The following is a 26,053-nucleotide window of genomic DNA, read 5'->3' on the forward strand; positions in this document are numbered from 1 at the left end:
AGTACGCTTGTTTTACATTACAGATATACAGATCTGAAAGACTATGCATCTAAAACCCAAAAAACATGTTTGAATGTATGGAAGAAAGAAGTGAAGGGGCGTGTAGAAGCAATACTGTCCAGAATAAAATGTGTATGATTGTTCTTTTTGTTCACTCTAAACACACCTTTTGGATTATAACCATGCAATAGTGGTGTAACTATATTCTAGATTCTACTGTCAGACATCTACCTTAGAGATAGTGGATTTACCTCTACTTCTTAGACTATCATTGAACAATATCGTGTTAATGAGCGGTATTGGTTGTTGACCTTCAAAGAGGAGGAAGAATTAAATTTATGTTTCAACACCTTAGCCAAATAGTTGCTCGATTTCAAACAGAAAATTAAGTAGGAATGTTAAAGGAATTCTGGCCCACCTCTTAAAGGATTTTGTAAGACGTGACAGCTGAAGGGAGTGTGTCTCAACATTACTTCTTATGATAATCCGGACACAACACTAGATGACAGGAGTATGCAGAACATCTAATTCGACATCTTGCATGCGATTACATCTTTACTTTCTTAATACATACATTTGGTACATTTGTAACCAGTCAAAGGTAACCAGGATGTTACATTAGTTTTGATAGATTCAAGGTGGAACCATCTGCGGCATTCTAAACATTGGGCCTGTTGGGAAGATAGTGAAAAATAACTTGTTATTAACATTGCATTGTTTAAAGGTCAATAGCTTTTTGGTATGATAACTTAAAGGTATTACATACAACATAGTGACCTGTCTACAATCAGTGGGAAAGTGGTAATGAGCCCATTACTAGGAAGGGTACATAGCCAGCTAACCAACATGGTGGACACAACTCTGAAAAGAGTAAAGACCCTTGGAATTCCCTCAGTTATCTGTGTCATACTAACATACACCCTGCATCAGACAAGTGTGAACTGGAGACGTAATGACACCAAAATACCCCAAGTACTTATATCAGTTACTTTTGATCTTCACCGTCTAGAGTCATTGAGGGTATTAACCCTTAAGTTTTGCATATAAATTGATGAACCATCTTTGTTGCAGACACACAATACTTTTCAACAGACTCTAAATGTAAAAAAGATGTACATTAGCGCATCATAACAGCAATGCTAACAATACAAAACCTATTTTGTAATATATCCTGCATGATTCTTTGGGGCATATTATCAAGGACAGGCGATATATTATCGCCACTTTTATCGGCAGGAAACTGCCGATAAAGCGGCGATAATGGCCTTGATAATATGCTCTATGAATTCCAATCGAAGCCCATGTTAGATGTGTTCACATGTAAGGCACACGAAAGCTCAGGTGTTAAGTGACTACACAACACACGCATCCACTGAGACAATAAGTGCACACAAGGACTTAGACCACACCAGTTACGTTTGATTCAAATTAATAAGCTTTTATATAAGATTAGAATCAAGGTAATCAAAAATTCGCAGTTTGAATAACTTATTAGCTCCCTTTAAAAATACATGTGTTTCATCACTCGGCAATAAATACTGTACTGAATAAATATTAAATATTAGATAACCATAAGCTTTGCAATAGTCCTGCTCTTACTCAGCACCTGCAAGAAATTCTTTATAAAGTCATTCAGATACCATTGCAGCAAGCACCAATAACCATCTCTACATGTAAATAACCATGTCAACAGTACATTTCATGAGGGGAGCAAAGAACATTTCATCATCAATGCCACACACCTAGAACTGAAACCACGGCTGCCAAATCATTAGGGCAATTACAGATTCACTACAGTATTAACTTCTTGTGCATTTCATTCGAAGGAGAAACGCTGTCTTACTCAGCCGTAACATTTCCTAGCTGCAGGAATAAACAGGGCATTAAATGAGAATATAACACTTCTCACAATGTAAAACATTTCATTAGAGGTCAAACATCTTCTTTAAATGTAAAACGCTTCTTTGGCCAGCTGTAGCCCCCTCTGTCTCAAAGTTACTCAATGCTTCATGAGGCTCTTGCCCAGTCTACAGTATTCGTATGGGCCTTTTAGGGGCCAACGGGGCCCAACAACAGTTTCCCCAAGGGGAGGGGCGGTTCCGGGGCCTCCTGTCCCCTCCTGGGAGGCCCCGCGTCTACTCCGGTCCTCCGCCCTCCCCCAGGGGTTTACCTTTACTCTTCGGGCCCACGGCCCCTTGCGGAGCAGCTGCAGATGGTGAAGAGGCCTCCTGCGGCCTCCCGATCGATTCCCGGCCCTTCGGGGGCCGGCGCTGACAGGTAGGGGCCCTGGCTCTTTCTCTGAGCCTTCCGTGGTCCCAACAGGCTGTTCCCGGGCCTCTCGTGGCTTCCCGGCCCGGGGACCAATCTGGGGCGAGGCTCAACGGAGGCACGCCCGCAGCCGCCAATTGCAGCGTGGCCTGCAGGGCGCGATGACAGGGCCCAATGGGAGCGCGGCGGGCGGGATTGGTGACGACGCCCCCGTCATGTGAGCTGGGAAGATTCCTTCAGGGCCTAGCGCGGCCTGCGGGGCGCTCGTGGCCTGACAGGAATTCGTGGAGGCTGCGCTCCGGGCCACAATTACAGCGCTAGCTTGCACCTAGCAGTTCTCGGGACCACAGCCGGTCTAGGCAGTGCAGCGCTCTACAGGGGCCACAGCAGGGGAGCGCTGGATAGGCGGCACAGTCAATTCAGGCAGTTCACACAGGACAGGGAGGACAGCACAGGAGCCCAGGTTGGGGGGGGAAGTGAACACAGGTCTGTACCTGGGGGGTCCTTCAGCAGTCCTTTGTAGTACAGGCAAGGAGTCTTCTTGGCGCTAGATGGTCCTGCGCCCTTGATGAGTTGTTTCTTAAGAAGGGGGGGTTGAGTTGAAGGCTTGTCAGTGGCATAAGTTCCTGACTAGGCCCTACCGCCTAAATCTCCTGCATGGGTCCCCCAGGTCAGTGATGCCCCAACTGACTGGATAGTTTCCCTCCCTTTCCTTATATAGGCCCAGGTCAGGTGACCACCCTCTAAGGCCACAAAAATAGGCTCTGCCCCTATTCTAGAAGGTGCCAGGAGCTTCCCTACTCTAACTGTGGGCAGGCAAGGCAGGCTGGAATGGCAACAATGTTTGGGGTCCCTGCCAGCTCCTGGCAACTAGAATGCGCTTTAACAAGACCACGCTGCAGTAGCAGGGGCCTATGGCAGCCATGTTGAAGGTAGAGAGCACCTGCACCTAGCATTGATTTTAATAATACACAGGGCATCTCAACCTCACAGGGCCTATACAACTTTTTTACAATGGGGGGACATCCTGAATTAGGGGAAGGGAAAAGCAAAAAATTTCCGGGGAAAGGGCCAAGTCCAACAGCCTTTATCTATAAAAACTTTCTATGACAAAACAAAATACCGAATAATCCAATCCTCATGACAACACTAGAGCGTGACACCTTATTTATCATTGAAATGTTAAAGTCAAACCTGATGACTCCATTAGGACCATTGCAATTTTCAGTCGCTTATTCCCGAGAAATATTTCATTAGTAAAAATCTGGGCAACGGGCTGCTGAATCATGTAACATTCTGTAAACTGATCACATAACAACAAATGTATATGTTGAGCAAAAGTCCAACCTGAATTTTAATTTACATAAAAACAATTAATGTCAAAAGGTTTGGGGTTGAAAAGCAATCATAGGTTTCAGAGCAACTGCGTTAGGACAATACAAGTGGTCAGACAAAATCATATGTGAATAGGTATATGCTTCCGACAGGCACAATGGACGCAGTCAGTAGGCGTTGACAAATGTCATTCCTATAATCCCTTTTTCCTATTTAAAACTTTTTAAAATAAGTAAACTGTTAACAAAGTAATGTACGTTCATCAAATTAAGGTTTAAAAAAACATATTGGAAGTATCATTATAAACGTGTAAAATACACCACAATTGTAGCTGTCCTGCTGCTTTTGGTTACATTCTACGGTTAACTGCCATTGTTTATAGTCGGGACGCTTCAATTGCTGTAGGAAAACACTTTACAGATGTACGAATGGTTATGTTAAATATTTCACTATGTTTAATTTCATGAAGAGAAATCGTATTGACAATTTTATAATTATGCACTATAAGAAATAAAAAAGAGATCAATGAGTTTTTTTAGGGAAAGGTTACCTCCAATTTAGTAAAAAGTCTCGATAGGTCCCAAAGTTGCTGCTCAGTGAATCATGAACTAATATTGTCTTGCTTAAAGGTTTCAAAATCTGTAAAAAAACAAAATAGAAATTAGATTTTTAGTATGTGGGGTTTACATTATATGGTAAAGAGGAGTGCTGTAGATACATTACAAAATCATTTAGAAATATTAGCATTTGAAATATTTGAAAAATAGTTTTTGGCCAATTTAGAATATTACAACCAGTAATATTTTCCAACAAGAACTTTCAAAATAGATTGATAAATGTATAAAAAGTTGCACTCAGTGACAGGCAATATTTGTCAGGCAAAGAACAGTGTCCATTTTGTCAAAAGGTACCTGAAGAGTTAAAAAGGCAATCATAAAAAACTTTATTACATTACATACCAAATACATATTTTTAGACTTATTTATTTATTTATTTATTTATGAGGTGGTTTCTATAGCGCGAACATGACCCAGTGTAGGGTATCAGAGCGCTTTACAGTAGCGTTTCATCAGTCGTTAATGTTTCATACTTCAGTTTAGCATATAGACATATATACATTCAATAATACAGTTGCCATGGCGCAGTTAAAATACATGATCATCTTTGATCATGACCCAGTGTGGTGTGGCATAGCTCTTTAAAATAGTGTTTCATCCGTTATAATGTTTTACACTTCAGTTTAGCATATAGACATATACACATTCAGTAATAAAGTTGGGCAGTTTATAGATAGCAGGCCTCCCATATAGTCCTTATGGAAGAAATTTGCTCATATAGTATGATTTTGCTTCCTTTTTGAAGGTTGCAATGGATGTAATTCTTCTGATGTTTGGTGGGAGTGCATTCCAAATTCTTGGTGCTGCTCCTGAGAATGATCGGTCATATGTCTTTTTCTTGCAGAATCGAGCCGGTTCCAAAAGAAAGTCTGATTTGCTCCTAGAAGGTCGGTTACCTCCGGATGGCGTAAGTTTCTGGGCCATGTAACCTGGAGTTTTGTGGTGAATTGCATTATGAGTGATGCATGCCAATTTGAATTGAATTCTTGCTTCTAACGGCAGCTAGTTTAGCATTTTCAGGTGAGGTGAGATGTGGTCGAATTTTTTTGATCCCGCTATCAGCCTTGTGGCTGCATTAAGACAAGCTTTCAATGGGGAAGTTGAGATCTTAGGGAGACCAGCCAGGGGAGTGCACCCATATTCGATCCTTGATATGACCAGTGCTTGTACTGCGGTTTTAAGATCTGTTTTGCTCAGGAAAGGTTTAAGTTTTCGCAAATAGCTCAAGTGGAACCTGGCGTTTTTTGCCATTGTATTAATATGTGCTAACATATTCAGGTTTTTATCTTGGGTAATTCCCAGTGACGTGGTGGAATCTACAATCTTTGGAGTACAGTTTAGAGCAGTGATAAGGTTGGTCCATTCTGTTGAATTTAGTTTTCTTTTATGTGGTGTAATCAGTAGGAATTCGGTTTTCTGTGGGTTTAGTTTCAGGTGATTCTTGGTTAGCCATTGGAGGGTTCTTGATAGTGCATGATTCATGGTCTTAACCTCTTCTGTTGATGCAACCTTGATGTACAACTGGGTGTCATCCGCATACATGTGGAAAGCTATGTTTGCTTTTTGTAGTATTTCAGTGAGTGGTTCAACGTATAGGTTGAATAGCACCAGTGAGAGCGTTGATCCCTGTGGAACTCCTATTGTATTATTTGTTGGGCCAGAAAGGGTTTGGTTGACCATACATTTGTGTGATCTGTTCCTAAGAAAGGAGCTGAACCAGTTAAGGACTGTGCCCTCTAGACCCATTCTGTTCTTCATCCGGTCTATAATTTGTTTGTGGTTCACCGTGTCGAACGCGGATGACAGGTCCAGCAAGTACTCTAGACATCCAAATTATGTGCCATTACATAAAAAAGGTACCCTATAATAGATTATCTTTGACGCTCGATTTATAAGGCCTCAACATGTCAGTTGAACGTAAAGGCATGTTGCTACCAATGACTAACTTTGCACGCTTTCCTTCCATTTTGGAAATATTGTAGGGTCCAGTAAAGTTGTGCTCCAAAATCCCTCCTTTCCTCGTTGTTTGCCTGCAATTTTTTAAAAGCACTAATTCTCCTTCGCTGAAGGGGCACGGCTTATATTTCTTTGAAACTCTCTTTCTATATTTTTCTTTCTGATTTTCCTGAGCAACCTCAATATTCTGCTTTGTCTGCTTCTGCAAATCTGCTTTTTTTAAATTAGCTTAGCAAAAAATAGATCTCATGTTTTTAACAAGTATTCAACAAGTAAATGTATGTGTAAATACATATCACATACATTTGTAAATTAAAATACACATTGGAATACTCTAAATTTCACATTGCAATGATCAATCAATACTGAAAAAATTATACTACCGCCAACAGTGAATTTTTTAGACAGTCTACGCAATCCATGCTTCTGGACTTTACTGAAACCATCAGGATACACATTACGGCTTACATAATCCAGAAGCTCTAGGGGGCATATTAGCAACAAAGTGGCGAAGAGAGGTGTTAGCCGCCTTGGCTTAATGCCTGTCTTCGCCACTTCGGAAATGCTAGGCTGCACCATATTACCAAGGATATGGTGTAGCCTAGCGTTTCCACCTGCAATGACGATAAGTTTTACAACATAACACCACCGCAGGCAGGGAAGGTTTGTTTATGTGCAGGAAGGAGTTCCTTCCTGCACATAAACAAAGCGTAAATGCCATTTTGTAACTAACATGTGTACAACGCACAACCATGGCATCCATTTTAAAAATAGCATTTCATCAGGGTACATGTTTACAATGGGGGTTAAATCAGTGCACACACTATTGCATGACAATATCACATTACAAAGGGCATCTCATACCTCACATGGCCTATACAGTGACCTTTACCATGGAGGAGACATCCTACATTAGGATGGCGAAAAGCGAAAAATTATGGGGGAAAAGGGCCAAGTCCAACAAACACCATAGTGCCAAGGTTACAAATCCAGCAACTGTGCAGCCAACAGACAGGATAAAAAAACACTGGCATTAAAAAGGCCACACTGAGGGACAAACAGAAAAGAGTAAGGAAATGAAGAAGACCCACAGGGCATAACCATGTAGGCGTAACGGTGAAGCATTACAAACAGTTTTCCCAGATTGACGTACCACCTTTGAGCACAGGAGTGGGGTCCCACAAATGCACAAATAGTTATTAATTATTATCAATTATTATCAATTAAGATTATGCTAGTCTCAGGGGGCAAAACATTCATTGGCCAACTAGACCACATAAAAAAAACTATAGGCCACGTGAGGCAGCAAGAAATATTAAAAGTCAGTTTTACGATGATTAGGAGGGAGTACATACGTTGAAACACAAAGCACGTGGCGTAGCACGAAAATGCACACAGATATTCATGCACGCACAATTTATAAGAAAAGAGGCCTGGGAAGACCTCGTGACGCAGAAGGTTATGATCATTCACGCACGATCAATAAGAATAGAGGCCTGGGAAGGACATGTGAGACAGTAATAAATATTAAAAGTCACGGGAGGATTAGAAGGGAGTACATACGAGGAAGCACAAAGAATGACGCACAGAAAAATAAAGCAAAATAAAGCTGGGAGGGCCACGTGACACACAAAAGTAATACCATCATGCACGCACAATTTATAAGAATAGAGGCCAAAGCACGTGACACACTTCAAAAATATGACACAGAAATTCATGCAAGCTCACTTTATAGGAAAAGAGTCATGGGAGGGCCCCGTGACACAGAAGGAAATATTACGATTATGAACGCACAATCAATAAGAATAGAGGCCTGGGAAGGCCAGGTGATGCAGTAATAAGTATTAAAAGTTACGGGAGAATTAGGAGGGAAGAAATACGATGAAGGACAAAGCACGTAGCGCACAAAAATAAAGCAAACCAGAGCTGGGAGGGCCACGTGACACAGTAAAAAAATAATACCATCATGCACGCACAATTTATAAGAATAGAGGCCAAAGCACGTGGTGCACCATAAAAATACGACACAGAAATTCATGCACGCACAATTTATAAAAAAGAGGCCTAGGAGGGCCCCGTGACGCACAAGGAAATATTACAATCATGCATGCACGATCAATAAGAATAGAGGCCTGGGAAGACCACATGAAGCAGCAATAAATATAAAAAGTCACGGGAGGATTAGGAGGGAGTACATACGAGGAAGCACAAAGAACGTGGAGCAGAAAAATAAAGCAAACTAAAGCTGGGAGGGCCAAGTGACGCAGTAAAAAACCTAATACCTTAATGCAAGCACAATTAATAAGAATAGAGGCCAAAGCACGTGGTGTACAACAGAAATATGACACAGAAATTCATGCACGCTCAATTTATAAGAAAAGAGGCCTGGGAGGGCCCCGTGACACAGAAAGAAAAATGATCATCATGCACGCACAATTTGAAACAATTGAGGGCTGGGAGGGCCACGTGACGCAGAAAAAAAAATACCATCATGCACGTACAATTTATAAGAATAGAGGCCAAAGCACGTGACGCAATTCAAAAATACGACACAGAAATTCATGCACGCTCAATTTATAAGAAAAGTGGCCTGGGAGGGCCCCATGACACAGAAGGAAATATTACGATCATGAACGCATGATCAATAAGAATAGAGGCCTGGGAAGGCCATGTGATGCAGTAATAAGTATTAAAAGTTACGGGAGAATTAGGAGGGAGTAAAAACGGTGAAAGACAAAGCACATGGCGCACAAAAATAAAGCAAAACAGAGCTGGGAGGGCCACGTGACACAGTTAAAAAAATAATAACATCATGCACGCACAATTTATAAGAATAGAGGCCAAAGCAGAATCGAAAAAAGATGCATCGCGGAACACGTAACTACATTTACCATAGTCCTTAGGGGCGATACCGCTGGTGTGTGAGTAGTGTGCGACCCCACCCCCAATTGTAAAGCAACACTAAGAGAATTGTTAATAAAAAATAGAATATTTGTGTGGGATGTAAATTGTCAAAAAGAAGTTGTAGACTCTGATGACAATGCCTGTGTCCACAATTGTGTTGTTTGTGCAACAAGTAAAAAAACCGAAAAAACAGAGCCAAATCCATTACGTCCTGTTGATCTGCCAAATACGGTTTGGTCAAAATTGGCAATAGATTTCATTGGCCCTTTTGGTACTCAGCCTAGAAAAATGAAGTTTGCCATTGTAGTGTTTCACTACTATAGCAAATGGTGGGAGGTGAAGTTTGTAGAGGAACCCAATACCCTCAGTGTAATTTCAATTTTGAAAAGTTTATTCATTAGAGAAGGTTTTCCCAAAGAAATTGTTTCGGACAATGGTGTCAAATTTATTTCTAAAGAAATGAAGAGTTTTTTGGAAAATAATGCCATCAAACATAGATGTGTAGCATTATATCACCCACAGGGCAAAGGCCAGGTAGAAGAAATGAATCGCACATTAGTGGAGTGCATTCAATGGGGAATCCAGAACAAGTGTGACATTGGTAAAGCTGTTGAAGAGATGTTGTGGTTCTATAGATGCACCCCTGATGCGGGCTCTGGGATTTCTCCATTTGAGCTTTTAAGAGGACGTCTTCCTACTTCAAGACTTTGTCCTGCTTGGCTGAGGGAGTTTAAAAAGAAAAATGAGCAAATGTCAAATATTGTTAGTGTTGTAAGACCTAAGGTAAAAGAATATCAAAAGAGAATCAAGAACATTTATGATGCCGCGCATAGGTTGAAACCTGTTCAAGACAAATTCAAGGTGGGTGATTGGGTCCGCAGTAAGGATGCTGTTCCACTCACTGTAGTCTCTCCTGATGTTCAGGTTATTGAACAAATGTCAAATTCCTATCCTCTATCTGTAGGCAGAACTAGTAGGAGGAATATAGGCAAACCCACGAGGGTTCGTGATTGATGTTTTATGTACTTGGTTATTTTCAGGACTTAGTATTCCACAATCTTTGATTTAAATGTTTCATCTTGTTTATTTGCATGACTTAGTTTTATATTGTTTATTTGTATGACTTAGTACTTTACAACCTTTGTGTTAATCATTTAATTTTGCATTATCTTTTTGCTCTAATGTACTGTTTATTTGTAAAGAAGGGAGATGTTGTGGTGATCTGGCTGGAACGTGTCATCAGCCATGTCATATGCCCATGTCACCGGAATCTAGAATGTACAATGCTTTGCCTGCCTGAGACATTCCATGTATCTTCAGTTACTCAGGACCTGGTACAGCTGTGACCAATAAATACCTTTCTTGAAATATCCTACTTTTGGTAATCCTTTCATCTTTACACAAAGGAATGGTGAAGGTCAGAGAGAGTTAAAAAGAAATAGAGAGAGAGCAAATTACTAAAAGGATAATGACATTGATACATTCAGTGACAGTGAACAAGAGCAGGAGAGAGAAATGAAGTGAAGGTGAGTAAGATACTAAAGGAATGTGCATTAGGAAAACTAAAGGAAGAAAGGGGAGTAAAGAAAGGGGAGTGAGTGACAGAGAAGCAGGAGTGAATAACGGTGGATTAATGACAATGAGGCATGGAAGGTGAGTGAGGGTGAATGTAGGGTTGTAAGACAGTGAGGAGACAATGGGAGTGAAGGTAACAGAGAGGGAGTGAGGGAAGACAAGTGAGAATATGAGTGAACAGAGGGAGTGAGAGAAAGAGTGAGTAAAGGACAGTAAGGTGAGTAAGGGAAGGAAAATGACTGAGGGAGCAAAGGAAGGGAAGAAAGGGAAGAAAAGTGGAAAAAAGGGACTGGGAAAAGGTGAGTGCGTGAGGAGAGAAAGAGGAAGGGTAGTTAAAGATGATGAATGAGGATAACTGAGGGAACTGGAGTAAGGGAACAAGGGTGAGGGAGGGTGAGTGATGGACAGTGAGGTTGATGAAAAATGGAAAATAAAGAGAGGATAAAAGCAAGTGAGCTTGAGACAAGGGAAGTGAAGGAGTGAGAACATAGAGGTAGTGAAGGAAAGAGTGGCAGAAAGGGACTGAGTGAGAGAGCAAATAAAGGTAAGTAAGGGAGTGTGTGTGAGTTTTAGGGAGTAAGCGTGATGGAAGAGTAGTGAGAGAGTGAGAGGATCGAGAGAGTGAGGCTAAGAGAGAGGGAGTGAGGGAAGGGGAGTGAGGATGTGAGAGGACAGAGGATATGAGAGAAGGAGTGAGTGAAGTGTAGTAAGGTGAGTGAGAGAAGGGGAATTATTGAGGGAACAAAGAAAGGAAACAAGGGGAAGGGGAGTGAAGTAGAGTGACTGACAGCTTGAAAGTGGTGGATGGGAGAGAGGGAAAGGGCCGTGAAGGAGTGGAGAATGAGGATAAGTGAGGAAAGTGGAATAAGGGAAGGGAGGTGAGGGAGAGTGAGACATGGCCAGTGAGGGTGAGTTAAGAGGAGTGATAGAGGGTGGAAATAGGTGAGTGAGCATAAGAGAAGGGGAGAATAATATATATTTAAGAATAGGACATACAAATGAATTTGTACAACATGTTATATGGTTTATTTTTGCTGTTCTCAGAATATATTGAATTTCACTTAAAACAGTGACTTCAATACTACTCATCATATAACAGCGGGCAAAAAAAACACAATCAAAATGATTGTGCTTAAAAAACCCGTACAACGTTTTAATAAATAATATAACATTTTGAAAAAACATATCTTAACTCACTTTTGATCCATCTACTTTTCCACAAGGCCAAATAGTATATGGAAAGTCCTTTTCTTTGGAAATTAGTCAAGAGTATTCTTAATCTCTCATTTATCCGAGTTTCTGAAAGAAAAGCTCCAACATCTTTTACATTATGAAACAATAGTTTTATTTCCACCTCTAACCTACTTTTTATTAATATTTTCTATAATACTCACAGCACACACACTATGTGATCTACATATACTATCTCTATGAGAACTACATGTTTTTTATTATCTTCATCACTCTCACTCGGAAAGTAATTTTGAACAGCAAACTAAGTTTTATTAACTGCTGCAATCTTCATAGGACAATTACCTTTCCTAAAATTTCGGTTGTAAGAACACTAGGTAAGAATTTTGTAAGTCAGAAGGCAAACGTTGTTTGAAAGTCAATTGAGTATCATTACAGTGTTTCCATCCTTTTTGACATTTTAAATAAGCTGTGTAATGTCCTGATGTTGTCGAAGGACCATCATGGTAAATAATTGCTGCAGTTGTAAAGGTTTTTCCTGAAATTGATAATTGAGAAGCCACAAAATTTTTTATTAATGTTTTCAATTTAGTTCCATCAGGTCTACATCGTTGGAACATTAAAATGACATACTGTCCATATGTTTGTATAAATAATGTTGATAGCATTGCAGATTTACATTGAGTACAGACCATGCTTTGATTTGCTTGTCTAACTAGATTATTAAATGACACTGATTTGCAGTCTGGTAAAGTCAAATATATAAATCTTTCAGTGTCTATTGTAGTACTACTTGAAAAGGAGCAATTGTCACAGTCATGCTGCCATTTATAAGAAAGGCCAAAAAGATTTTCTACATCTACACCTTCATCTTGCAAAACAACAAGCATATACATTAGAAATTCCTGACAATCTTGCTGAATATTCTGTGAAAATTGATTTAGACCAGAACATATGTCTAAAACATTTCGAATTTCAGAAACACTTTGTATTTTTGTTCTATCACTGCTACATTTCTCAAACACAGAATTTAATAAACAACAAAATGTTTGATCACAATTTTCAGCAATTTGTTCTAGTACAGTTTGGAGAAAAAAAACAACGTTAACCACTACATTAGCATAGCAGTTGACACCAGAACTGTTTTCAAACTGAAATCCAACAACATCTTTAACTGAATCCATTTCGTTTCTGCTTACAATTACTGGTTCATCTACTTTTTTTCTTTTTGCTACAACTTCACTACAATATTTCTCATTTCTTCTTTTTTGGCCTCCCACACGCTTTTCAAATAGAGGATATTGAGGTAAATTTGGAGCATACTCTCTTCTTAACCTATTATATTCTTTTACACAATTTAGATCTGCATTAATCTTTGTCTCATCAAAATCAATCAAGTACAATCCTGATAAAGTTCTGACTCGAGATAAAGCAACATATGCCATACCCTCCTTGAACACAGAACTTCCAATATTCACCAAAGCACTATCTACACTTAAACCTTGAGATTTATGAATAGTCACTGCATATGCCAAAGAAACAGGAAACTGTTTTCGGCGGACATATAAATCTTTCACAAGCAAAAATCGTGCAGAACAACGACTGATTTGTTGTACTTCTTCGATACCATAAAATTTAATTTTTATAAATTCAATTCCATCTCTATTTCGGTAATTCACAAAATCAACAACATGACCCATTGCTCCATTTACTTAACCTCTTTCCACATGTAAATTCCGTCGTAAAATTATACGACAATTTAAAGATGCATACAGAGTCTTTTCCAAACCAGCAGTTTTAGATATTGTCTTCTCTAAAGAATCCAATTTTGATTTCAACTTTTCAGACAAAATAATAGTTGCTCCTTCATGTTCTATGTTATCAATAGCTTCCAGTTTCACAATCTCTTGATTTTCCAACTTTAACATTTTGTTGTTGAAGATTGAACATTCTTTCAGAGTTGGCATCAAGCATTTAATAGATTTGTTTTCAGGAATTTTCATAAAAATATTCTCTGGGAGAATATTTTCATTTGGAAACAAATTTGAAATTAATCGTCCATGTAAAGCTTCTTTGCCATGCTCAGTTAGTTTTCCAATTCTTATATCTTGTAGAATATTTGTATAATCTTCATCCTTTGCCTGTCACATATTTTGAAGCAGTTCTGCATATTTGAAATTTAACCATATGTTAACATTTCCAATGCTTCCTAGGCACTTCCTGGTATCTTCATGTGTAAGCATTTTAAACACTGGCTGTCCTTTCACTGGAGTTAGTTGCAGTAGATCTCCATAAACAATGATGTGATTGCCTCCAAATAACACATCATACTCTGTTTTAAGAATTTCTTGCATTCTTAAATGCACAAAAGCAGCATTACATTTGATACCATGCTTACTTCATCAATGATAAGGAGTTTCATTTTCTTTAGGACTCTTGAAACTTCCCGATAAGCTTCTCCAGATAGCTTGTGGTATTGTAATTTATTATCATGCTCTACTGGCAGCATCAATAAGCGATGTAAAGTAATGTTGTGTGCTGCCAACCCAGTTGGAGCGGTAACAACACAAGACACCGATGACTCCGTTCTTTTCTGCAGATACGTTGCAATTGCTTTAATCAGAAAACTTTTGCCAGTTCCTGCTTCTCCACTCACGTACAGTTGAACAGGTATAAATGATGTACATGAGCACTCTTTTTTCTCATGAGATAAACCATGCTCAATGTGTTCTGTGACTTCGTCATATATTTGCCTCTGCTCAACGTTTAGTTCTTTTTCCAAATCTTATAAGTTAACTACATCCTCCTGAACTTGTTCCTTGGCTCTTTCCACTTCATCCATGGCAGTGGCAGCTTCATTTTGTATAATTGGTCCTCCTAGTGGATCCTGACTCAATGAAGCAGAGCTCTGACTGTCTTGAGAACTGTCTCTAGCAATCTCTGCTGCAATTGTAGCTTCTTGCTGTATTTCCTCGTTCAACATTTGCAGATAATTTGAAAAAACAGGATATTCTATGGTATCCTTGGTTGCATTGAACGAATCTTCATAAGTAAGAAAATCTCCAAGTAGTTCCTCTTCTCTACGCCAAGGCTTAAAGAGTTGCAAAAGAGCTAAGTAATAAAATTCCCTATTGTCTGGAGTTTCACAACTTAATTTTCGATGATTAATCAAATGGCCTTTTCTTTGTTTCACTAGACAGCCATCACTTCCAATTAGAGCATATACACCTTTATTGATGTCTTCTGTGACGTTCCTCTTAAAAGTATAGGTTTGCAGAACTTCATAGAGACAAACATTCTCAAGATGACTACTTCTATTTGGATAGTATGTATCCGACATGTTTGTCTTCAAAATATCTGTACTGTCTGGTTCTTTCTCCGCCTAATACTCAATTTCTTGTACAGATTTCAAAACTCAGTTTCGTGTTGCAGCAAAGACCTAGACTCACCCAAATTATGGTTCTAGATTTGGCATATAGACTTGCTGATGATAACCGAACAGAACATTCGAATGCTCCAATTTCTCGATGCAACATCATCTTCAGACTGTAACTGTATAATTTCTTGCTTAGACTCTTTTCATGTGAAATTTCCTCCCACATTTCCTTCAGTTCCGTCTTTTTTGATTTTGTGATATAAGACGTCACATATCGAGCCACAGCAATAGAGTTATCAGCAACATATTGAATATCCATGTTAGCATTCCACATGGACAAAATGACTGGGTTGTAGTCATTTATGTATTTGGACTCCTCATTTCTTCTTAGGTTGTATGTATTTTTTGATGATTTTCTTGTCACAGTATGTCGCAGAGAAGACATGAAATTGTTCACTCTTCCTTTCGATGTTACTGGACGTGGAAATGCAAAACAACATTTCGTGTAGAACTTGTCCTTGAATTTGTATTTTCGATGACCGTATTTCCCACAACGATGGGTTTGAAAGCGTAAAACTTGATGTCTTAAATTGTTTTCTTCTGTACTTTTCGGAACAGCACATGTAGAATACTGCTCAATGAAACTCATCACTTTCTCATCTGAATCTGTTCCAAATTTTGGTGCATCTTTAATCCATAGCAGCATATGTATGTGAGGAGCCCCTCTTGCTTGATACTCCTTTCTGCAAAAGATATCTAACACCTCTCCAAGCGGAGGATTATTTTTGTTTGTAATAAAAGACATCATAGCTTCAAACCTATGATTGAAATACCTGCATACATTAACTGGATCCAAAGAGCACAGTTCTCCAGGTGTCTTGTATTCAATATTTTCAATGTTTTTATTTGCCTCTCATAGAAATTCAAGTAAGTCTTCCCAAGCATACTCAGCACAGCTAAGAGTGAGGAACCATGTAGGAGTTCCTAAGTTTCTTAGCATACATTTTAATTCACCATGACGACGGTACCAATACTCGTTAGTACCACGCTGACATGCCATGAGATGAATTAGCTGAGATTCCAAAACACTGTGTTGCAGTTTCACTTTATCCATGAAATCCCTTGCCGAAACATTTTGTAGATGTGTTGCACTTTTCAGTATATGGTTTACTGCATAAGGAAGTCCAGACAAGTCACTCTCAGACAGTAGATGGAACAAATATGGAATGCATTGACGAAACCTTTGATCTTCTGCATATAGTCTTGAAGTCTGGTATTCAGATGCAGGAATTTGAACAGGTCGGTCGTCATATCGTCCACCTTCACCTGTTGGAAATAACTGTTGAAAACAACGAGCTTCCAAACTTTCTTCCCATACACTAATGGGACTTCCTTTGGCTTCTTTCATTTGAAACAAGTCAATAGCATTCCCCATTACTTCTTTCGAATGCAATGGATGAACACTATAATGTTCATAAATTTCTTCACTTCTAGAGACATCAACTTTTTCAATTTGCCCAGCTGAGAAATCAATGTTGTCTTCTACAGTTGTTTCCTCTTCTCCCACATACACATTTTTATAGTACTGATTATTTTTTACCAGATACAATGTTGCCTTTTTGACTTTCCTAACGTCCACTAATTCATGCCAGATTTTCTTACTCTTTGTCGGAACACCATTAACTAGAATAACCAGAGGTTCCTCTTCTACTTTTTCAACTCCAATTGTATCAATATTTTTCTTAAAATCTAGAGGCAAATAAACAACTCTTCCCTTTAATCCTCTCTGTAAATCTGTAGGAGGCAATTTCCCTGTCTTCGGCTCCAGGCGAACAATAGCCTGAAAAGGATGCACACATTGAATCAGAATAGACTCATAGGTATTTAAATCCATCAATTCAGAAGGAATGTCTACCAACTCCAGATTATTATGAACAGCTCTAGCAGGCATTCTATTTTCATTTAATTTATTATAACAATATTTACAAATACATTGATCAGAACCCAAATCAAAACAATTTTCTACCAACAAATAAATTGCAAAATCCTTCCACTCATTATTATTTATCTTTTAGCTTTTTACATAAAAATCAACTAATCTAGTTTGATGCTTATAATGAGTTTGTCGACAACACACACAAATAAAATTAGGCCTTTCACTTGAATTGACCTTAAACTTTGTAATTTCATGTTCAAATGTTTCTGTACTTGAAATCTCTACATTCTCTTCTACATTACCTTCTATTACTGTATCAACTTCTGCACTGTACTCTTTTTCACCAAAGTAACAAAACTCAATTTCTTCACAAATGTTTTTCACACCTAATTCACTTCCATGCAAAAGAGCACTGTTTAACTGTTTTAGTTTAAGTGCTGGACTTTTTGCATAATACAACCTTCTCACTAATTTCCTCACTTTATTATGATGCACTGCTAACATCCTAAAATGGTGAAAAACACTCTGACATACTTTTCTTGAAAGACAAGCCAGTGAATGCCCTTGCAAACCTGTTTTTTCTCTCACTCTACAAGGATCTAACTCTTGTAAAATTTTCATTTTTTGTTTTACACTTTTCTTAGTACATGTCCGTAAGAAACTGCGAAACAAATCAATTGAATCCTGTCGCACACTACAAATACTACTACAATTCAAAGTATACACTGGAGCCTTAGGACATCTCCCTAAAACTTCATCAGCTAACACCTCTTCTGCATTTCTAGGCACAATCTCTTCTTTTTCAAATGGACAACTGTCCTTCACCTCATATGCTCGACCACTGGTGTAAACTGCATGCACCAAATCATTATCCTGAAAGTAACTTTCTTCATTAAAAAATGGCTCACAACTTGAACTATGCTTCCATTCTCCAGAAAAAACATCACAAAAATTAGTCTGATTAATTACTCTCCTCCACTTACATTTTGATTTGAACACATTGATTACCTTATCTAGTGTTCGAATTCTATTCATTACTAAACTAAACAATTTATTTTTCACTTTAAATGCTTCATCCACAATCTTAACTATGTTTTTCTTTTTCTTGTAAAAAGTGGTCTTTTTTTGATACCTCTTTAAATTTTTTAATAAATTGGATATAATTCTGTTATAAAACATTCATCTACGAATTTCAATAAATTGATTTCTCCTTCTATTGCTATAGACAATATCATCTCCTTCTACAGGTCTAACATTTTTGGAGGGACACACTTTCTTCTTTCTAATTAGAAGTGTCTTATTCTTCTTTGAAATCACACGTTTAATTTTTTGACATTTCAATAGGTTCCTGAGAAAATTATTAGTTTGCTTACCAGGAGCATTATTTTTTTTCACTGAAGATTTTGTTTTGGATGAATCTTGTATTTTTCTTTCCTTAGACCTTAAATCTTTTTTATATTGTTTTTGACGTCTTTGTTTGGATGGCATATTGTTTTTTCTTTGTATAGATGATTATAATCTGTGGTAAAGAAAAAATAACATATTACAGACCACTACAAACATATTACATAGCAATTACAATAAGTAAACAATATAAACAATAGTATACAACAAAAGGCTGATTTACATTACATGTGCTTTGCTTTTTGTCAAAAACGATTTACTATGTAAAAGGTTTTCTGGTAAAATGTCTGGCTGTGAAATAAGGAATTACAATTTCACATTTTTCAATAATGTCACCTGTGCCTTCGAACAGTTTGTCTCTTTTAGCTTAAAAGGTACTCTGTGTCTGTATCTCATGTCACTATGCATGTGCATAATCTCTCTTTTTATGTTGTCATTTCTCTCTTTGTATGTCTGTCATGACATGTGTGTCATGTGCCTAAGATCACACTGTAAGTCAAGCTTGATTTTAAATGGATCTGGATGCATAATTTGCTTAGTACATGTACTAGTAGGAAATCTTAGGCAGCATGTCTGTTCTGTCTCTTTCTTCTGAAATAGGCTCAAAACTGTGCAATCAAGATCCAGGGTGTGTTATATATGTTGATTTTAAATGGATCTGGGTGAATAATATGCTTAGTTGATTAGTGAAATATTATGAGCTGAGACACACATACTGCTTGCAGAGACATATATGGTAGATTACATGAAACATCCTGGTCCTGTGCCCAAGATCACACTGATGGGTGAATCAAGCTTCAGTCACAGTGTGATCTTAGGCACATGACCAGGTTGTTACATGAAATGAGAAATTAATGTTATGTCTTGCTTATCTATAGGTGGCCTGTTTTTGGTCTGTAGAGACAGTGAAATAATATGAGCAGAAACATACATACTGCTTGCAGAGACAGACATGGTAGATGATATGTAACATCCTGGTCATTTGCCTAAGATCACACTGAGTCAAGCTTGATTTTAAATGGATCTGGGTGAATAAAATGCTTAGTTGATGTCTTTAAAAATATGGAAGTACATGTTTTTTAAAGACATGGTAGATTACAAGTAACATCCTGGTCATGTGCCTAAGATCACACTGATGGATGAATTAATCTTCGCTCACAGTGTGATCTTAGGCACATGACCAGGATGTTACATGTAATGAGAAAGGAATGTTATGTCTTGCTTATATATAGGTGTCCTGTTTTTTGCCAGTAGAGACAGTGAAATAATATGAGTAGAGACACACATACTGTTTGCAGAGACAGACATGGTAGATTATATGTAACATTCTGATCATGTGCCTAAGATCACACTGTGAGTGAAGCTTGATTCACCCATCAGTGTGATCTTAGGCAGATGACCAGTATGTTACATGTAATCTACCATGTCTTTAAAAAACATGTACTTCAATATTTTTAAAGACATCAACTAAGCATGTTATTCACCCAGATCCATTTAAAATCAAGCTTGACTCACAGTGTGATCTTAGGCACATGACCAGGATGTTACATATAATGTACCATGTCTGTCTCTGCAAGCAGTATGTGTGTCTCTGCTCATATTATTTCACTGTCTCTACTGGCAAAAAACAGGCCACCTATATATAAGTAAGACGTAACATTAATTTCTCATTACATGTAACATCCTAGTCATGTGCCTAAGATCACACTGTGAGTGAAGCTTGATTCACCCATCAGTGTGATCTTAGGCACATGACCAGGATGTTACATGTAATCTACCATGTCTTTAAAAACATGTACTTCCATATTTTTAAAGACATCAACTAAGCATATTATTCACCCAGATACATTTAAAATCAAGCTTGACTCACAGAGTGATCTTAGGCACATAAGACACATGTCATGACACACACACAAGGACAGAAATGACACACAGAAAAAGAGAGATTATGCACGTGCAAAGTGACATGAGACACAGGCACAGAGTACCTTTTAACCTAAAAGAGACAAACTGTTAGAAGGCACAGGTGACATTATTGAAAAATGTGAAAATGTAATTCCTTATTTCACACAGAAACTCAGTGTGATCTTTGACAAAAATTTAAAAGCATACCTTTTTACCAGAAAACATTTTCTATAGTACATTGTTTTTCACACAAAGCACAGCCCATTTCAATGACCACTACAAAGCAAAGCAGAAACCTAACTCATTTCCAAAATACATTTCCAATATGCACCATACAATTTTTAAACAGCATTACAAAAAAACATAACACACAATTCTTCCCCCTCGGCCTCCAGATTCAAAAACGGCAGGACGGCAGTGGCCGATTGGATGGCAGCCAATCGTCTACAATTAAATGCCGGAAAAACGGAGATTCTGTTGGTAGGCAAGAACGCCAATCTATGGACTGAGCAGTGGTGGCCGGCAGCCCTAGGAGCAATTCCTTCCCCAAAAAATGTACTGAAGAACCTTGGTGTTATGATGGACTCTTCTCTTTCCTTTCAGGCTCACACTAAACAATTAGCCGCCTCGTGCTTTGGCACTTTGCGAGGTCTGAGACCCATTTTAAAATACGTTGCTCCCTCTGTTCGCCAACTCATTGTACAAGCTACCATTCTCTCACGCCTCGATTACTCGAGCTCCCTTCTCCTAGGGGCAAACAAGGCGGAAATACTGAGAATGCAGTGCATTCAAAATGCTGCTGTCAGAGCACTGGTGGGCTTGCCGCGTTTCTGCTCAGTTTCTAGTACCATCCGTAAGCTACACTGGCTTCCCATTGATAGACGTATCCTTTTTAAAACACTTTGTCTTTCCTTTAAAATCCTGAAGTGCACGAGTCCCGTCCTATTGGGCGACCTGATTTCCTGCTATGTTCCTTCCCACCCTCTCTGTTCGGCAGAGTCTCATTTGGCGGTGGTGCCTAGAATTAGACTCTCCTGGACGGGCGGCCGTGCTTTCCGGTACCTTGCCCCCAAACTATGGAATTCCCTTCCAGTCCATATCCGCGCCATGGACTCTCTGCCATCTTTCAGCAAGGCTATCAAAACCTTCCTGTTTCCACTACCTTAGGTTTCTCCTTGCTGTCTTTCTTGTTAGGCCGGTCTATATAGTTGTTGTGTCCTCCCGTGGTCAGCGCGGGGATGCCCCTTTGCTGGGGCAGCTGCGCGCTTTACAAAATGGATAACATAACATAACATAACAATGCAAGAATAAATAAGCACAATATGCTTCTTAATCTTCCCTATACTGCATACAGCAGTGTATCTTCATTAAATCAATCATATATCAGATAACACACAGGCACAGAGTAAAGTGAGACACAAGCAAAGAATACTCTTTAAGCTAATTGAGGCAAACTGTTACAAGGCACAGGTGACATTATTGAAAAATGTGAAAATGTTTTCTCATATTTCAAACAGAAACTCAGTGTGATACTTGACCAAAATTTAAAATGCAGACTTTTTTCCAGAAAACATTTTCCATAGTAAATCGTTTTTGACACAAAGCACAGCTCATTTAAATGACCACTACAGAAACAAAGCAGAAACCTAACTCATTTTCAAAGTACATTTCCAATATGCACCATTCTATTTTTAAACAACATTACAAAAAACATGACACAAAATGCAAGAATAAAGAAGCACAATATGCTTCTTAATCTTCCCCATAGTGCCTACAGCACTCTATCTTTATTAAAAGAATCATTACTCACCTTTAAAAATGCTTTGAAAGATGTAGAACAGTGTCAGTCACACACCAGATTTTCTTAAGCAGAATCTCTGAATAATGCTTCTTTCACTGGAGCCTCAGAATAATGGCACAGATTCTTTCTCATTTCAGACCCATATTCTTGTACATAACCAATCAAAATTCTTCCCACACAAATTCAAAACCAAACTGCACATTTTAATTGGTTGTACATTTGAACACTTTGAAACTCACATAATATTCACCCATCCCCCCGGTGCTCATTCACCCTGTTACCATGGTAACTCCCTCCTAACCCAGCACAGAGTTGAGAAGTAAGTATGGGCGAATTTTGCGAATTCGCAATTCGCGAAATTGCGTATTAACAGATTCGCAATCCGCAAAATTCGCGAACTCTCGCGAAAACTTTTTTTTTTTTGTGTTCGCAAGGGTTTCTGCCGGGTTTTTTACCAGTTCACAAACGCGAACTTACTTGTCAGGTCGCAACGGTCGCGACCATGTTGTTTCTACGTCTGGTTCATCACAGCACCCTCTGTTTTACCACTGCCACCCTCTGTTTCACCCATGCCACCTCTGGTTCATCACTGCCACCCTCTGGTTCATCACTGTAGATTATGGGGGGAAAAGCACACCTGCCCTGCCTCAACTGACATGAATTAATTTGGGGCTGATTAATGTGTCACTGAATCTGAGCTGGCACCTGCTTCCTTAGCTGTAAGTGCTTCCTGATTAATGATGAGCTTGAACTTTTGAACCTGCTAAGTGCTTTCCGTTTTGCAAAATTCGATAGCACACCTGCCCTGCCTCAACTGACATGAATGAATTAGGGGCTGATTAATGTGTCACTGAATTTCAACTTCCAGTCTGGCACCTGATTCCTTATCTGTAATTGATTTCTGTTGCAGTGTAATTTTTTTTAACAGGACCTTTGTGGCATACTTGTAGCTATTCTCTGAGCCTGCTGTGAGGGTTAGAGCAGGGTCATAGAATAGTTGCAAGTAGGCAACTGAAATCTGGAGGGGCCTCTCAGGAAGCACTGCAGGGAATGGTTACTAATGATGAGCTTGAACTTTTGCACCTGCTGAGTGCTTTCAGTTTTGCAAAAATAGTTTTTCTGCAATTTTGCGTGATTCGCGGGGCACGAATTCGCGCGAGATCGAATTCGGAAGCCGCGAATTCGTGCGAATATACGATTTGTTTTATTGCGCCGTTAGTTCGTGTGATTTTTTGTGTTTTCGCAAGCCGCTTGTAGCGCAACGTTGCGAAGTTACCCTAGCGGTCGTACATGGGCGCGGCCGTCTTGTTTGCGTGACGTATTTCCGTTTTCGGGCGCTATGTGTAATCTCGCAAAGTGTGCGGCTCGCTAGTACAAGTTCGCGTGTGATCGCGGGGGAAATCTCGCGCAAACTTACCCACGCGGTCGTGAACGGGTGCGGCCATCTTGTTTTTCATTCATTGCTATGGTTCTGGGCATACTTTCTGTATCCTCTATCAATCTCTGCCATCCTTTGCTTGTTTGAAATTTTTTTAAATCTATTTTACTTATTATCTATCCCTCTATTTTTCAAGCTCTATATTTTTGTGTTTTCTGCTACTTTTGGTTAATTTTAAACTACTTTTTTAAACTCTTTTCTTTTCTTCTTCCCTATTCTATTTCTTCTAAGCAGCCCGAGAACGGGAAGGGTCCCGTACCCCGTGCCCGGCTCCCGTGCGGGCGTTTGAGGGGGGAGCTTGTGATGCCACGGAAGATCTTTAGCGCAGAGGAGGTGGCCGCACTAGTGTTCTTTGTACAGCGCCGCCTCCCCAGGACCATCGCGGCAGGCGGCAAGATCGCAAGCGGCTACGGGCTCCGGGAGCACCGGAAGCGGTGGGAGAAGGTATGCCGGGCCATGTTTGAACACTCTCGGGTCCGGCGCACCTACAACCAGGCCACCCACCGTTGGACGGATCTCCTGGACCGGGAACGCGACTTGCTAGACCTGCTCGCACGTGGATGCACAGGAATGCCAATGCTTCACGTGGATGCCCAGGAACACCAATGGTTCACGTAGCTACACAGAAACGCAATGCTTCACGTGGATGCACAGGAATGCTTATGCTTCAAGTGGAGGCACAGGAACACCAATACTGCACTTGGATGCACAGGAATGCCAATGCTTCACGTGGATGCACAGGAACACCAACGCTACACGTGGATGCACAGGAACACCAATGCTTCACGTGGATGCACAGGAACGCCAATGCTTCACGTGGATGCACAGGAACGCCAATGCTTCATGTGCATGTACAGGAACGCCAATGCTTCACATGGATGAACAGGAATGCCAATGCTTCACGTGGATGCTAAGGAATGCCAATGCTTCACGTGGATGCACAGGAATGCCAATGTTTCACTTGAATGCACAGAAACGCCAATGCTTCACGTGGATGCACAGGAATGCCAATGCTTCACGTGGATGCACAGGAATGCTCATGCTTCACGTGGATGCACAGGAAGGCCAATGCTTCACGTAGATACACAGGAACACCAATGCTTCACATGGATGCACTTCAATGATCATGCTTCAGGTGGATGCCCAGGAACGCCAATGCTTCACATGGATGCACAGGAATGCTCATGCTTCACGTGATTGCACAGGAAGGCCAATGCTTCACGTGGATGCACAGGAACGCCAATGCTTCACGTAGATACACAGGAACACAATGCTTCATGTGGATACACAGGAATGCCAATGCTTCACTTGGATGCACAGGAATGACAATGCTTTAGCCACCGAATGCCTGCTACTATGAATTCTAATGCAACGTGGCACAACCCCATGTGCTGCAATACATTTATTCACAAAGGCATGCATACCACCCCTTACTTAGTCTTGTAAATCTTATTTAAGCCTTTACCTTGTTGATGCAAGGCAAAGGCTTACGTAATCTTGGTTCAATACTGCACCGCAGCTAGACATCCTTCAAATCTGGACAAGTCACTCAACCTTCATGTGGATGTACAGTTTGTTCTTTTGCAAAGTGTTCCAACGCCCTCAGGTCAGGTCTGTACAGTATCATTTTGATAGTGATATTTTCAAACTTACCTCACAAGAGTCATGGCAATTAATTGGGAAGGTTTCATTACAGAATAAGTTGCTCCTTCTCTTATGCAATCTAAATTCTTTTCTATGAATCTCCTGCATTGGAGTTGGCCCCTAGGGACCCTCAGGAGGAATAGGACTTAAACTCCCAACTTAGAATGCACCAGAAGGTGCGTTTGCAGCATGGTGGAGAAAGGGGCCATGGCCTGTGTCCACCTCTCAGCCGTCCCACTGTGTGGGGCTAACTGGAGGTAAGAGGTAGGCTAATAGGCTCCTAAGGACCCCCGGCAGTGAAGGGGACTTCAATCCCCATCGAAGAGCATGCGAGGGGGGGTGTTTGCGGAGAGTGGTGGGCAAAGGGGTGTGGCCTGTTATGAAAACTTAGCAATCCTGCTGTGTGGTACTAACTGGAGGTAGTAGGAGGGGTAGCCAAGGATGTTGGCCTCACTAGCTCTCCTACTCACTCAGAGGTTATCAGCCGCGAGTCAACAAGTATATAAGTTGAAGACACGAAACGCTTTTAAATGTGCTTCTCTTGGACAATATCATGCTCTTTTTAAGGATCTGTTTGCAAGTTTACATGGGTATCCCGGGACGTATGTTTTTTAGCCAAAATATTAGCTTCATGGAAAAAGTGCTGTTTGAAGAAACAATTCTTTTTTTCATAGTTTTTATAGTGCAAACTTGACCCGAACAA

At 39.8% G+C, this 26,053-nt stretch overlaps 1 long non-coding RNA gene across 2 annotated transcripts in view; it reads right to left on the reverse strand.

The window, feature by feature from the left end:
- Nucleotides 1–509: 509 nt before the first annotated feature.
- The window catches only part of LOC144807731 (uncharacterized), a 423,118-nt gene continuing 397,574 nt past the window's right edge, over nt 510–26,053 (reverse strand). For both annotated transcript variants that reach the window (XR_013606400.1, XR_013606402.1), the window contains exons 6-7: nt 4,154–4,242; nt 510–671 (exon numbers count right to left, since the gene is read on the reverse strand). This is a non-coding gene — a long non-coding RNA (uncharacterized LOC144807731). The remainder of the gene's footprint in view (nt 672–4,153; nt 4,243–26,053) is intronic.

This window comes from Lissotriton helveticus, chromosome 1_2, assembly GCF_964261635.1.
Source record: "Lissotriton helveticus chromosome 1_2, aLisHel1.1, whole genome shotgun sequence".
NCBI lineage: Eukaryota > Metazoa > Chordata > Amphibia > Caudata > Salamandridae > Lissotriton > Lissotriton helveticus.